At 40.5% G+C, this 13908-nt stretch overlaps 1 protein-coding gene and 1 long non-coding RNA gene across 2 annotated transcripts in view; both read left to right on the top strand.

Annotated features, from left to right (window-relative positions):
- LOC142875561 (annexin A7-like) overlaps positions 1-13908 on the top strand; it is a 163593-nt gene that overhangs the window by 93185 nt on the left and 56500 nt on the right. The window lies entirely within an intron of this gene.
- On the top strand, positions 3602-8772 carry LOC142875655 (uncharacterized). Its single transcript, XR_012922975.1, has 3 exons — positions 3602-3817; positions 6675-6757; positions 8620-8772. It is a non-coding gene; the product is annotated as an uncharacterized LOC142875655 (long non-coding RNA).

Raw genomic sequence — 13908 nt, forward strand, 5'->3', positions numbered from 1 at the left:
TATTTGTTTTATGAATCTGGAACTCTAGTGTTGGGTGCATATATGTTTGGAATCATTATCTGTTCTTGTTGAATTGATTCCTTTATCATTATACAATGAGCACCTTTGTCTTTTTTCACTGTTGTTAATTTAAAGTCTATTTTTTTTCTGATATAAGAATAGCTACTGCTACTCTTGCTCACTTCTGGTTTCCATTTCTTGTACCCTTTTATCTTGAGTGTATGGAACTCTTTATGAATTAAATGGGTTTATTGGGCACAGCAGATGTTTGGGCTTTGTTTTTTTTTTCCCCCAGTCCTTTATTCTATATCCTTTACGTGAGACATTTAGAATGTTTAGATTTAATGAGGTACTGTTCTGGTCATCATATTGATTGTTACCTGCTTGCTTTGTATTCTTCCTTGTGATACTGTTTTATAGGAGCTGTGAGTTGCCACTCTTTGGTGTTTATACGCTGATGCATAGCAAACATCCTTTCTGGGGTTTTGAGCACTTTTCAGTATTTCCTGTAGGGCACTTCTAAGGGTGACAAATCCACTTAGAGATTGCTTGTGTGGGTAGGATTTTATCTCTCATTCATGTATGAAACTTAATTTTGTAAAACATGCAATTCTTAGCTGACAGTTATTCTGTTTAAGATTACTAAAGATGGGGTCTGGATGCAGTGGCTCATGCCTGTAATCCTAGCAATTTTAGAGACTGAGGAGGGAGGGTCACTTGAGAGCAGGAGTTCAAGACCATCTGGACAACATAGTGAGAAGTCAGCACTCTAAAACATCTAAAAGAAATTAGCTGGACATGGGAGCACATACCTATACTCCTAGCTCTATCAGTGACTGGCCTTGAGAATGTGGGAACATTACTTAATCTCTATGCCTGAGTTTTTTTCATCTGTATCACAAAGACAATAGTGCTGATCTTGAAAGTTGTTTTAAGTACTGAATAAAAATATACATAAAACACTGAGGTTTGCATGAGACATAGATGTCCCACAATACATTAGTGTTTCATTGCTTCAGGCTTCTGGGCTACCGCAAGGGATAGTGTTGTTAGTGGCAGGTAGGGAACATCCTGATAGCTGTGGTCAAGTAAAAATGAGTTTCCTGGTGGTTTCTCAGAGAGTAGCCATGCTACATCTAGAACACTGAAAACTAGGCAGCAGTATCTTTTTCCTTTGGCCTCTAACTCTGGTTTCAATTATGACCCTTGACATTTGGAATGCCTCCAGCCTCTAGAAGTCCAATGTGCTATCCATTGCACCATGGATCCACCTTGACCCTTGATATTCTATACCTCTTAAGCCCTCTGGCCTTGGTTTCAAAACTGAGGTCTCTGCTGCATCTTGTAGACCCCTCAGTCCTCCAGAGATTTCACCTTGCCTTCCCATCGCACCCTGCCTCCAATTTAGATTTTCTAAACCACCAGGACAAGGGGAAGACTTTCCCAAAGAAAGCACTTCTAGTTATCCTGTGCCCTGGGGTCAAGAACCCTGGGGTCAAGAAATCTTTTTTCTAATGCCTTACCTCTTTGCTGTTAGATTCGAAGCCCAGCTCATTTCTTGTGATCTAGGTTTAAATTAACAGGATGCTATAGTCGGATGGGTTTGAAGCCTACAAGCAAAAAGTTTTGTTGAGCCAAGATTCTTTCTGTTGTCTTTCTACTCTTCATGCTAATGAATTTTCTGTCTCCGTTTACCATGTTCCCATGCCTATGTAACCCACACCACTTTAACAACCTTCCAACACCCTGTTCCTCTTCTCTGCGGTGTTCTCCACATAGCAGCCAGATTCTCTGTAAAGCAGGGACACTGGATCCTGCCCCTCCCTCACTTTAAACCCTCAGTAGCCTGCCTCCCACTGCTCTGAGGCTCACAGGCTGGCCCTGGGGGTTCTGGCCTCTGCCTGCCCCCCCGCACCTCAGCCTACATCACTGCCTGCTTCTCAGAAGCTACAGCCAACTGGAACTTTGTATAGCATGAATACATCCCTCCCCCACTGGGAATGCTTCTGCCCTCAGGCTGCACATGGCAGGCTCTCAGGCTTTAGATCTAGGCTCAAATGCCACTTTCCCAGAGAGGCATTCCTCAACTGGCCTGTCTGAAGGGGTCCTTCCCAGTGATTCTCTCTCATTAGTCCATTCAGCTTCCTTCTCTGGGCTGAATTCATGTTTCCTGATTTCTTCTTTCCCCCACCTGTTAACTGCTTGAGGTTGGGGACTCTGTCTCTATGAGTCACCACTCTATTGTCAGCACCTAGCACAGTGCCAGGTGATAAGAAGTACTCAGTAAAGAGTTGATGACTGAATTCATGATTATTTATATTAATAAAAGTGAAAAATTACAAACAATCTAAGTATTTACTAGTAAAGTATTCATCTAAAAATATATGCTAGAATCATGTGATTGGATTTTATGGTGTTTAGAGTACTATTTTGTGGGAGGAAAAAATGTTAAAGCTATTTTTGTAAATAAATGTTTTATTGATATTAGGTATTTATCCATATTAGGTATTTAAATATAGGTACCAAGTTATTAGCAATGTTATCTCTGGGGGTGAGAGATTTTTCTTCTTTTCCTTTTGTTAAAAAATAATTTTTATTATCCATATTTCCTACAATGAAGCAAGTATGGCTTTGATAGTGATAAAAATGACTGTAAATGCAAACATGTGATAATGACCTGGTGTGTGAGGTGGAGAAGGATGAGGTTGGGCCGACGGTCCTCAGGGTCTGGCGCCTTAGTTGACCTCCTTCTTCTTTCAGCTCTGGAACGTGTAGAAGACGATGGGGACCAAACCATAACATCTTTGGCCCAAGCCTTACTGGAAGAAGTTGGGAGCAATCCTGCCTCCCAGTTCCCCACTCCAAGAAAGACCATACTGGGCATCAGAATCCCACAGAGGAAGACACACCTCTTCAAAAAAGGAAAAAACAACCCTCGTCGAAAGAGCTGTCCCCGAAAAATTCGCGCCTTCTTTCACAGGTGGCGCAACAGACGCGTTATGGATGCTCCACCGTGAGAGGCTACAAGAACTGAGGCACAAGAACATCTCAAGGTCCACACGAGGCCAGGCACGGTGGCATGCCCCTGGAGTCCCAGCCACTCAGGAGGCTGAGGCAAGAGGATCGCTTGAGGCCAGGAGTTCAAGCTGCAGTGAACAACCACCACCACCACCACCACCACCAGAACAACAACAACCAAACAGAAACCTACTGTGTCTGCCAAGATCAAATCTGCCTCCTCAATTGTAATCCAAAGCAGCCCCTTGCCTGGGACCAAAACTAGTCTCACTGACATCTGAACAAACAAGTGGGAGCAGCTTTATCGCCCCGATCTCAGTATTCACAGTGACTCACAAATGGCTTTTAAGCACAAGCAATTCTTTAGGTGGACTCTTATCGTTTTTACTGTTTTAAGTGACACAGTGTTGCCCTGTCACCCATGCTGGGACGTGGTGCACTGTCATAGCTTAGTGTAGCCTGGACCTCCTGGCCTCAAGCGATCCTCCCAGCTCAGCCTCCTGAGCAATTGGGACTCCAGGAACACGGCACATGTCCACCTAATATATTTTTCACTTTATTTTCAAGAATGTGTGTGTGGCTATATTGCCCAGGCTGGTGTCAAACTCTTAGCCTCCAGTGATCCACCCATGTCAGCCTCCTGAGTAGTTGGGACGCCCATACCAAGCTAGTTTACTTTTTACATTTTATTTTTTATATTGTTAAAATACTTTTCCAAACCAAAGTGTCATGAACAGCACAAGGCCACAGATAACAAGGCCAGCACACATTTGTGTTTCTCCACAATTGGAACAAACTGGTAAATATTTGTTTCTCTAAACAAATATAGATTCTACATAGTTAATGTAGAAAAGGCATAGTTAAAATACGGTATGAAAGGCTAAAATGTTACACACATTTAGGACATTGTGATATGATGATGTATATATATTTGTTTTTGTCTCTGGTTCCTGGCTTATAACTCCCATAGCCCTTCTACAGTCTTTTGTTATAATGATGGGGGATTTAGGCCCCAGAAGTAGGACTCTGAAAACAGAAATTTCACTTTGATCCTCTCCCGTCCTCCTTTCACTTGCTGGAGAGAGCACTCTAATCTGCTTGTGGGTCACAAGACCCTCATTCCAGAGAGGGTCCTGCCCCATTCCTAGGCAGAAGGAAAGCTGTGCAACGAGTTGAAGAGGGATCTCTGCACAGGGTTTGCTGGGTTTCCCACTCAGTGTAATAGTGTTAGGTCATATCCTTTTTGTCCGATCACATTTCTACGTGGTTGTCAATCATTCCTATCCAATGAAGTCTCCCTAAAAGGCTCAAAAGGACAGGATTCAAGGAGCTCCCAGACAGTTGGACAGCTGGAGTCTTACAGGAAGGTGAGCCAGAACTCATCCACCCACATGCCAGGAGGGTGGTGCACCCCAACTCCACCAGAAGCTTCAGCACTGGGGACCTTTCCACACTGCAGCCTATGTGTCCCTTCATCTGGCAGTTTATTGGCATCATATAAAATGTCCTTTGTAATAAGTCATCAGGGGCACGTGTTTCCCTTAGTCTGTGAGCTGCTCTTGCAAATGAATGAAAATTACTTAAAATTAACAAGAAGTAATGAGAATAGGTAAAACAAAGTATCAAAAAAATGCCAGTGAAAACTAAAACAATGCACAATATATACCTTGGAGATTACAAGTAGTGAAGACAAAGAGCAACACAGAATGTATAAACAGGCCTCACTGCTGAGTTATAGAAAGCCTGTGTGTGCATTAGGAGGAAAATTATTCTTCCCAGCTCTGAGTTTTGAGAGGAGTTTGTTAAGAAGGTCTTTGAGGTAATTCTATGATGTCACCATCTAGTGTAGTTTAATAAAAATTGCAGGGTCATCCACATTGGGCTAACTTCTGCTTTTACCTTTGTGACTGTTGGGGCTCAGAAACTGATGCCTCCAACTGTGGCACTTTGACAGGCTGAACTGAAGAAGCCTCCAGGTCTCTCTGACCTCACCCTCCCCACTGTCTCCCCCAGAGGAGTGGAAGTTTCTGCAACTGTCTAAGACCCAGACCCGCCAAGGAGAATAATTGTTCCTTTTCTTCCCCTCCCCATGAGACTGGGAGACTCAGCACATCTGCCCAGACTCATTTAGAAGATGATGTTCTGCCCTTAAGACTCATTCAGATTCCACAGAGAGCCCCCTGGGGGTCACTTTCCCTTCCCCAGCCAATCACTCTCCCTAGTAATCATTCATTGCCCCTCCACAGAATCCTCTTCTTCCCATCCCATAGCCTTTTCTTCCAGGGCCCAGGCCCCGCCCCTTCAGTCCCCTCAAGGTGGTGTGGAAGTGTCTGTGCCTCCCTGGGGTGGAGTCTCCATCCTGAAGCTGCTGTGTATGCAGGTCAAAGACATGTGTTTGCCTTTTCTCCTGTTCATCAATCTGCCTCCTGTCAGTGCTTGTCCCTGAACCTCCAGGAGGCCAAAGCCCTTGGCCCTCACTAGGCCCAGCCTGAGTCCAGTGTTGGCAGAGTGGCTGTCAAAACACAAGCCCCTGGGGGGGAGACAGGGGAGGCAGGGACAGGACTCACAGCCTGGTGCTAACTGCCTCTGTCCTGTCCCTTCCTACTGCCTCTTGTGCTCCACTTCCCATGGCATTGCCTGTTTTCCTGCATGGGCTAACTTGTTTGCTTTTTTTCTCATCTCTTCCCCCCAAACCATCCTTCACACTGTTTCTGGCTTAGTGTTTCCAACACGTTGCAATTTGATCCCTCTGTTTGCAATGTTCTCATGACTTGCCAGTTTCCTACAGTGTGAAGTCTAAACTCAATGGCTTGCTGCTTAAAGCCTCCCACAGCCAGCCCCGGAAGGACCCAACTGACCAGCTTAAACTGGAGAGTCACAGCCTGGGACTGTGGGGGGATTTGAAGCAACTGGGTAAAACCTGCTGTATCTTCTATTCTGGAGGTGTCCTTTTACCACACAACAATTACTTTAAAATGTTATTTTGTATACTAAAGCGCACACAGATGTCATAGGGTAGATTGTAACATTTACATGGATTTTAAACTTAAAGTTAAGATGTTAAAATGCCTTTTTAGGATTTTGCTGAACCACATTCCAAGACCCAGAAGGGTGCCAGTTCATTGTAGGCTCCAATCTGCCACAGTCAGTGGTAGTTGTAAGCAGATGACAAAAACCTGAGCCTGGGATCACCTTTTGTCCACTCCCACTTCCAATCTTTTAGACAGCTTGTAACACTGATTGTAGAAATTATTTACATTAACACTTGATGAGTAGTTTGCCTTTGCCTGAGATTCCAGTGGAAAATTCTCTACTTAGCAGTGGAGATGGGTGTGTGGTTCTCATAGCAGTCTGTTGTAAAATAATTTGTTCCGTCCCTGACTTCCTTGCATGTCTTTGTTTCCCAAGATGTGCTACCTAGACGTGCCATACACGTATATATCCAAATGAACTTTGTTCTGCCTCCTGGTTATTGAGACTGTTAATTGAGCCATGTTTTCAAAGGAGCTATCTAAACATTTTTGTTCAAACATTGACCTAATCTCTGGCTGTCATTATCTTCCCAATCATGTCTTTAGTGTGTCAGCCGTGTTTAACTTGAACTCCAGCATAGTCCAGTTATTAATGGATGTTCTCTTTTTGCATTCTTCCTTTAGCACCTGAATATGTCCTAGCGGCTCTGACATGCGAGTATACTTCCAAGGACACATGGAAAAGGTCAACAAGAAATTTTGAAATGGTATCTAAATAAAATAAATACAGTTTGATAAGCATAAGTCTAATTCTACAGTATAAACATTATTATATCTATAAAATGGCAAAATATCCATCGACCCTGTTTCTGGTCCTCATATGATAAATGTATTAAAAGACCAGTTTAGTTTTATGTCCTTTTCCACCATTTACACACCATTTTACAAGTCTGTTCCTTAGTGTATATTGAAGAGAGTCTATTGCTTTGAATTCTGATTCCAAAGAAAGGTTTCTTTTAGAGTACTGAGACAGATAATATTTGAAGATCACACACACACACACACACATATATATATGTTTTTATATCTCTAACTTTTGCATATATCTCTAACTTTTATTTTAATAAAAATAAATTATTTGTTTGTAATTTTAGTTTGAAACTACGCTACGCATAGTTTCTGTAATTTTTTTCTTCACTTAGCAATAGACCTTGAACAGCCTTCACCATCATTGCTTTGTGGCAGAGTAATTGCAATGGCTGCACAGTGTGGGTCTGTCCATTCATGAACACTTATGTGTCTCCAGGCAGGGGGTAGGCACAGGAGATACAGCAGTTAACAAAATAAAGTTTTGGCCCTCTAGGGTTGGCTTTTGCTAGAGTAAAAGTCTTAAAATTTCTGATATAAATTATCACCAGGATAAAATAAAATTGAACATTGCTCAAGTTGCAGAAGCAGAGAAGACTTTGGGTGGATAAAATCACAAAATAAAAGATTTATGGATTTATTTTATTATTTTTTAAATGTTTTTTGTTTCAAATCTTAGGAGAGTACAAATGTTTTTGATACATAGCTTGAGTCAGGGCTGTTAATGTGCCCGTCACCTGAATAGTGTTCCTTGTACCCGTTAGGTGGATTTTCTTGCCCCCTTCTCCCCTTCCCCTGCTTGATTCCTGTGACGTGTACTGTCATCTGTGCACCTGTGTGCCATCGGTTAGTGCCATTTTATTAGAGTGTACATGTGGTGTCTGTTTTTCCATTCTTGACACATTTCACTTAGGATGGTCTCTAGTTCCTCCCAAATTGATGCAAGAGGCATTAATTCATCCTTTTTTATGGCCGAGTGGTACTAAATGCTTAAAAGATGAGTCTAAAAGACAGAACAGTAGAAAAAGTTCCAGAAACAGCAGCTCGTGACAAGGTCAGTTTGGGGACAAGAAAAGAGGAAAGCAAACCATAATACAAAACCTGTGGAACTGACTGGAGTAATAAATGAAGCTCTTACAGATGCAGTATTTCAAAGGTGGCTGGATCAATTCAAAAATTAAATACATTTCCTACCATAAAGGCAGGTTTTATGTGCAAAGTGTTTCAGCATGTAATTCAGAGAACAGGATGTTATCTGTGAGTTTGCTGTTTCTGTGAGTGGTTAGCCTAGTAAGGATAAAGGGCATATCTGGCCAAGCACAGTGGCTCATGCCTGTAATCCCAGCACTCTGAGAGGCCAAGGCGGGAGGATCCTTGGACCTCAGGAGTTTGAGACCAGCCTGAGCAAGAGCTAACCCCATCTCTATATTTAAAAAGAAAGAAAAAAGAAAAACAGAAAAGATAAAGGGCATATCTGAAGTTTCTAATTCATATTAGGTAGCTCCACATTGCTTTTTCCTCCATAAACTTATCTAAATTTAAGCATGTTTGTGATTTGTCCCAATACCCATTTTGGTGGCATTTTTGGGCTCCTTTCCCTAAGAATTTTAATGAATTAAGTTTCTTTGAGTTTCAAGGTAAATATTTTAACTTATAGCTCAGAATAGCTGTTTTCTTTTTTCCTTTGTCATGTGAGTTCTTTGTGAAGTGCTTTGTTTTAGCTGTTTTGGACTTTTAGTGTTATGTTGTCTTTTTACATTAGCTGTTCATCCAGAAATCACAGCTCGAGGTCCTATTGGCTTTTCTGGGACAGAGTTGGAGAATCCTGTGAACCAAACTGCATTGAAGGCCACTGTTGATAGAAAAGAAATGGTTACCATGAAGAAACTTGATTTTTCCAAAGACAAAATGCTAATGGGTAGGTTTTCTTTATGTTTTTTTCTACCTTTACTTTTCATTTATTAGATAATAAATTATTTTCTTGGCAAATATGCTATTTAGACAGCGAAAGCTGTGTTGAATCTCATCTGAATCTAAACTTAATCTAAAACCTTCCTGCCTGAGTACATACATGTTGCAATAAATAACTTCACGCAGCCCTGGCGTTGGCCTGAGATCCGAATGGTGGAACCGCCGCTCCGAGACGCTCCCTGAGGTGTCCTGAGCCCGGCTGGTCCCCTCTCTTGCTGGGCTGGTCTACTGGGCAGCCATGAGGGGGACAGGTGCCCAGGAGGAGGCCTGAGGCCTGTGGCTGGACACCGCGGTGTTGAAGAGACAAGAGTGCAGGTGGGACACTGGCAGGTGGCAGGCCCTTGGGCGTTCACAGCGTTACGCCCATTAGTTCTTCTTAGAAGACCTTTTCATCTGACTGAAGAGAGAGGTTAAAAAAAGAAAGGTTATCGGAACATGAAAATATATTCTTGAAAACGACAAAATTAGGCTTCTTAAAGAGCAAATATATTCCGGTTGTTTATATAATTATACTTGTGACCAGGCACGGGGTCCCCAGGCATTTCCTCTTGTCCAATATTGCCGTTAGAAAGGCTGGCTAGTTTTATTTATTCTTTCTTTAATTTTTATTTTAAAATTCAGATTGTCTTAACAGCTGCTTACATAGGACTTTCTTATTAAATAGTAAGTTTATTTTATAAAATAGAATTATTCCATCCCTTTCGATGTAAGGATTAAGATGATGGTTCTGACAGCTGTGGTTTGTAGTTGCAAATTGTTATAGTTTGCTGTGTTGTGGAGTGAATTCTATCCATTTTCTTTTTCAAAAACCTTTACTCTGTTCAAAAAATTTATGAATAATATTAAATTATGTTACTCTAAAATGACTTTAAGGAGAATGATTTTTTTTTAAGATTAATCCCATATCAGATACATTCATCCATCCCTCAGTATCTGTGGGAGGGACTGGTTCCAGGAACCCCTGTGGACACCAAAATTCAGGGCGGCTCAAGTCTCTTATGCAGAGTGGCAGACTTTATGTATATAACCTCTGCTCATTCCCCCAAATTCATTACATCATCTCTAGATTGCATATAATACCTAATACCATGTAAATGCTGTGCAACTTGTTGGTATCCTGTATTTTATTTTATTTATTTATTTTTTTTTCCCCTCTGGATGCTTTCAAAGTATTTATTTGGTATCTAGCTTTTAGCATTTTTAATATGATAATACTTACATATGCTTTATTGTTTATTTGGTTTTTTTTTGTTTAGTTTTGTTTTTAATTTTTTTTTATTTTGGCATATTATGGGGGTACAGATTTTAGGGTTTCAATAAATGCCCATTTCCCCCCCTCCCCCCAAAAGTCTGAGTCTCCATCATGACCATCCCCCAGATGGTGCACATCTCACTCATTATGTATGTATATACCCGCCCCCCTCCCCCCTCCCACCTCCCCAATACCCTATTACTGTAGCACCTATGTGTCCACTTAGGTGCTACTCAGTTAATACCAGTTTGCTGGAGAATATATCTGGTGCTTGTTTTTCCATTCTTGGGATACTTCACTTAGTAGTATGGGTTCCAGCTCTAACCAGGAAAATATAAGATGTGCTATATCACCATTGTTTCTTAGAGCTGAATAGTACTCCATGGTATACATATACCACATTTTATTAATCCATTCTTGGATTGATGGGCACTTGGGCTGTTTCCACAGCCTTGCAATTATGAATTGTGCTGCTATAAACATTCGAGTGCAGGTGTCTTTTTTGTAGAGTGTCACTGGATCATTTGGGTAGATGCCCAGCAATGGGATTGCTGGATCAAATGGTAGATTCACTTGTATCGCTTTAAGGTATCTCCATATTGCTTTCCACAGAGGTTGAACTAGTTTGCAGTCCCACCAGCAGTGTAGGAGTGTTCCTCTCTCTCCGCAACCACGCCAGCATTTATTGTTTGGAGATTTTTTGATAAAGGCCATTCTCACTGGGGTTAAGTGATATCTCATTGTGGTTTTGATTTGCATTTCCCTGATGATTAGAGATGTTGAGCATTTCTTCATATGTTTGTTGGCCATTCTTCTGTCTTCTTTAGAAAAATTTCTGTTCAAGTCCTTTGCCCACTTTTTAATGGGGTTATTTGACTTTTTCTTCCTAATTTTCGTGAGTTCTAAGTATATTCTAGTTATCAGTCCCCTATCGGATACATAGGATGCAAAAATTTTCTCCCATTCTGTAGGTTGTCTGTTTACTTTCATGACTATTTCTTTGGCTGTGCAGAAGCTTTGTAGTTTGATCATGTCCCATTTATTTATTTTTGTTGCTGCTGTGATTGCCTTTGGGGACTTCTTCATAAACTCTTTGCCCAGGCCGATGTCTAGGAGAGTGTTTCCAACTTTTTCCTCTAGAGTTCTAATAGTTTCATATCTTAGGTTTAAGTCTGTTATCCAGCATGAGTTGGTTTTTCTGAGAGGTGAAAGGTGTGGGTCCTGTTTTAGCCTTCTACAGGTGGCTATCCAGTTTTCCCAGCACCATTTATTGAAGAGAGATTCTTTTCCCCAGCGTATGTTTTTGTCTGCTTTGTCAAAGATGAGATGGCTATATGAGGATGGTTTTATATCAGGATTCTCACATCTGTTTCACTGGTCAATATTCCTGTTTTTGTGCCAATACCATATTGTTTTAATTACTACAGCTTTGTAGTATAGTTTGATATCTGGCATATTAATGCCTCCCATTTTGTTTTTGTTGCCCAGAATTGCTCTTGATATTCGGGGTCTTCTTTGGTTCCATACGAAGCGTAAAATTATTTTTTCTATATCTGTGAAGAATGCTGATGGGATTTAATAGGTATTGCATTGAATCTGTAGATCAGTTTGGGTAGTATAGACATTTTGATGATATTGAGTCTGCCGATCCACAAGCATGGTATGGATTTCCATCTGTTTACATCCTCTGCTATTTCCTTCCTCAGTGTTTCATAGTTCTCCCTGTAGAGGTCTTTTACGTCCTTGGTTAAGTAAATTCCTAGGTACTTTAATTTCTTTGTTGCTATTGTGAAGGGAATTGAGTCTTTGATTTGGTTCTCAATTAGATTGTTGTTGGCGTATATGAATGCCTCTGATTTCTGTGTATTGATTTTGTATCCTGAGACTTTACTAAATTCATTGATCAGTTCCAGGAGTTTCTTGGTTGAATCCTTGGGGTTTTCTAGATACAATATCATATCATCAGCAAACAGTGAAAGTTTGATCTCTTCTGCCCCTATTTGGATACCTTTGATTCCATTTTCCTGTCTGATTGCTGTAGCCAAGACTTCCAGCACTATGTTGAACAGAAGTGGAGATAGTGGGCAGCCTTGTCTGGTTCCAGTTCTAAGTGGGAATGATTTCAATCTTTCCCCATTCAGTATGATGTTGGCTATGGGTCTGTCATATATGGCTTGTATCATTTTTAGGTATGTCCCTTCTATGCCTATTTTCTTAAGTGTTCGTATCATGAAAGGGTGTTGAATTTTGTCAAAAGCTTTTTCTGCATCTATTGAAAGAATCATGTGGTCTTTGTTTTTGCTTATGTTTATGTGGTGAATTGCATTTATAGATTTACGTATGTTGAACCATCCCTGCATCCCTGGGATGAAGCCCACTTGGTCGTGGTGGATTATTTTTTTGATAAATGTCTGGATTCGGTTAGCTAAGATTTTGTTGAAAATTTTTGCATCTATATTCATTAGGGATATTGGTCTGTAATTTTCCTTTTTTGTTGCATCCTTTCCTGGTTTTGGTATCAGAGTAATATTCGCTTCATAAAAGGTGTCGGGGAGGTTTCCGTTCTTCTCGATGTTGTGGAATAGTTTCTGCAAGATAGGTACTAGTTCTTCTTTGTAAGTATGGTAAAATTCAGGTGTGAAGCCATCTGGACCGGGACTTTTCTTTTTAGGGAGATTTTTAATTGCTGTTTCTATTTCAGCTGTTGAGATTGGTCTGTTCAGGGAATCTATTTCTTCCTGGTTGAGCCTAGGGAGGCTGTGTATTTCTAGAAATTTGTCCATTTCCTCCACATTTTCCAGTTTGTGTGCATAAAGATTTTTGTAGTATTCATAAATTGTATCTTGTATCTCTTTGGGATCAGTTGTGATATCTCCTTTTTTATTCCTGATGGAGCTTATTAGAGATTTCTCTTTTCTGCTTTTCGTTAGCTTAGCCAATGGTGTGTCAATTTTGTTTATTTTTTCAAAGAACCAACTTTTTGTTTTATTAATCTCCTGAATAGCTTTCCTGTTTTCAATTTCATTTAGTTCCGATTTGATCTTGTTGATTTCACTTCTTCTGCTGGGTTTGGGGTTGGTCTGTTCTTCTTTTTCCAGCTCTTTGAGTCGTTTCATTAGATTGTCTATTTGTGATCTTCTTGTCTTTTGGTTATAGGCATTTATGGAGATAAACTTTCCTCTCAGAACTGCTTTATCTGTGTCCCAGAGGAGTTGATAACTTGTCTCTCCATTGTCGTTTTCTTCATAGAACTTTTTTATTTCCGTCTTGATTTCTTCATTTACGAAGTAATCATTTAGTAGGAGGTTGTTTAATTTCCACGTTTTTGTGTAGAAATGTGAGTTTCTGTTAGGGTTGATTTCTACTTTTATTCCACTGTGATCTGAGAAGGTACATGGTATGATGTCTATTTTTTTAAATTTCTTGAGATTTTCTTTGTGTCCTAGGATATGGTCAATCTTAGAGAATGTCCTGTGAGCTGATTAGAAGAACGTATATTCAGTGGATTTTGGGTAGAATGTTCTGTAGATGTCTGTCAGACCCAATTGTTCTAGAGTTTTGTTTAAGTCCATTATTTCTTTATTAATTTTCTGTTTGGAGGATCTGTCTCGTGCCGTCAGTGGGGTATTGAAATCTCCGGCGATTATGGAGTTGCTATTAATCCATTTGCTTAGCTCCAGTAAGGTTTGCTTTATGAATCTGGGTGCACCTAAGTTGGGTGCATATATATTTAAAATTGTTATCTCTTCTTGTTGGACTGTGCCCTTCACCATTATATAATGACCCTCTTTGTCTTTTACTACTTTTGTTGGTTTAAAAACTAAATCG

Source organism: Microcebus murinus, chromosome 14, assembly GCF_040939455.1.
Source record: "Microcebus murinus isolate Inina chromosome 14, M.murinus_Inina_mat1.0, whole genome shotgun sequence".
In the NCBI taxonomy this organism is placed as follows: domain Eukaryota; kingdom Metazoa; phylum Chordata; class Mammalia; order Primates; family Cheirogaleidae; genus Microcebus; species Microcebus murinus.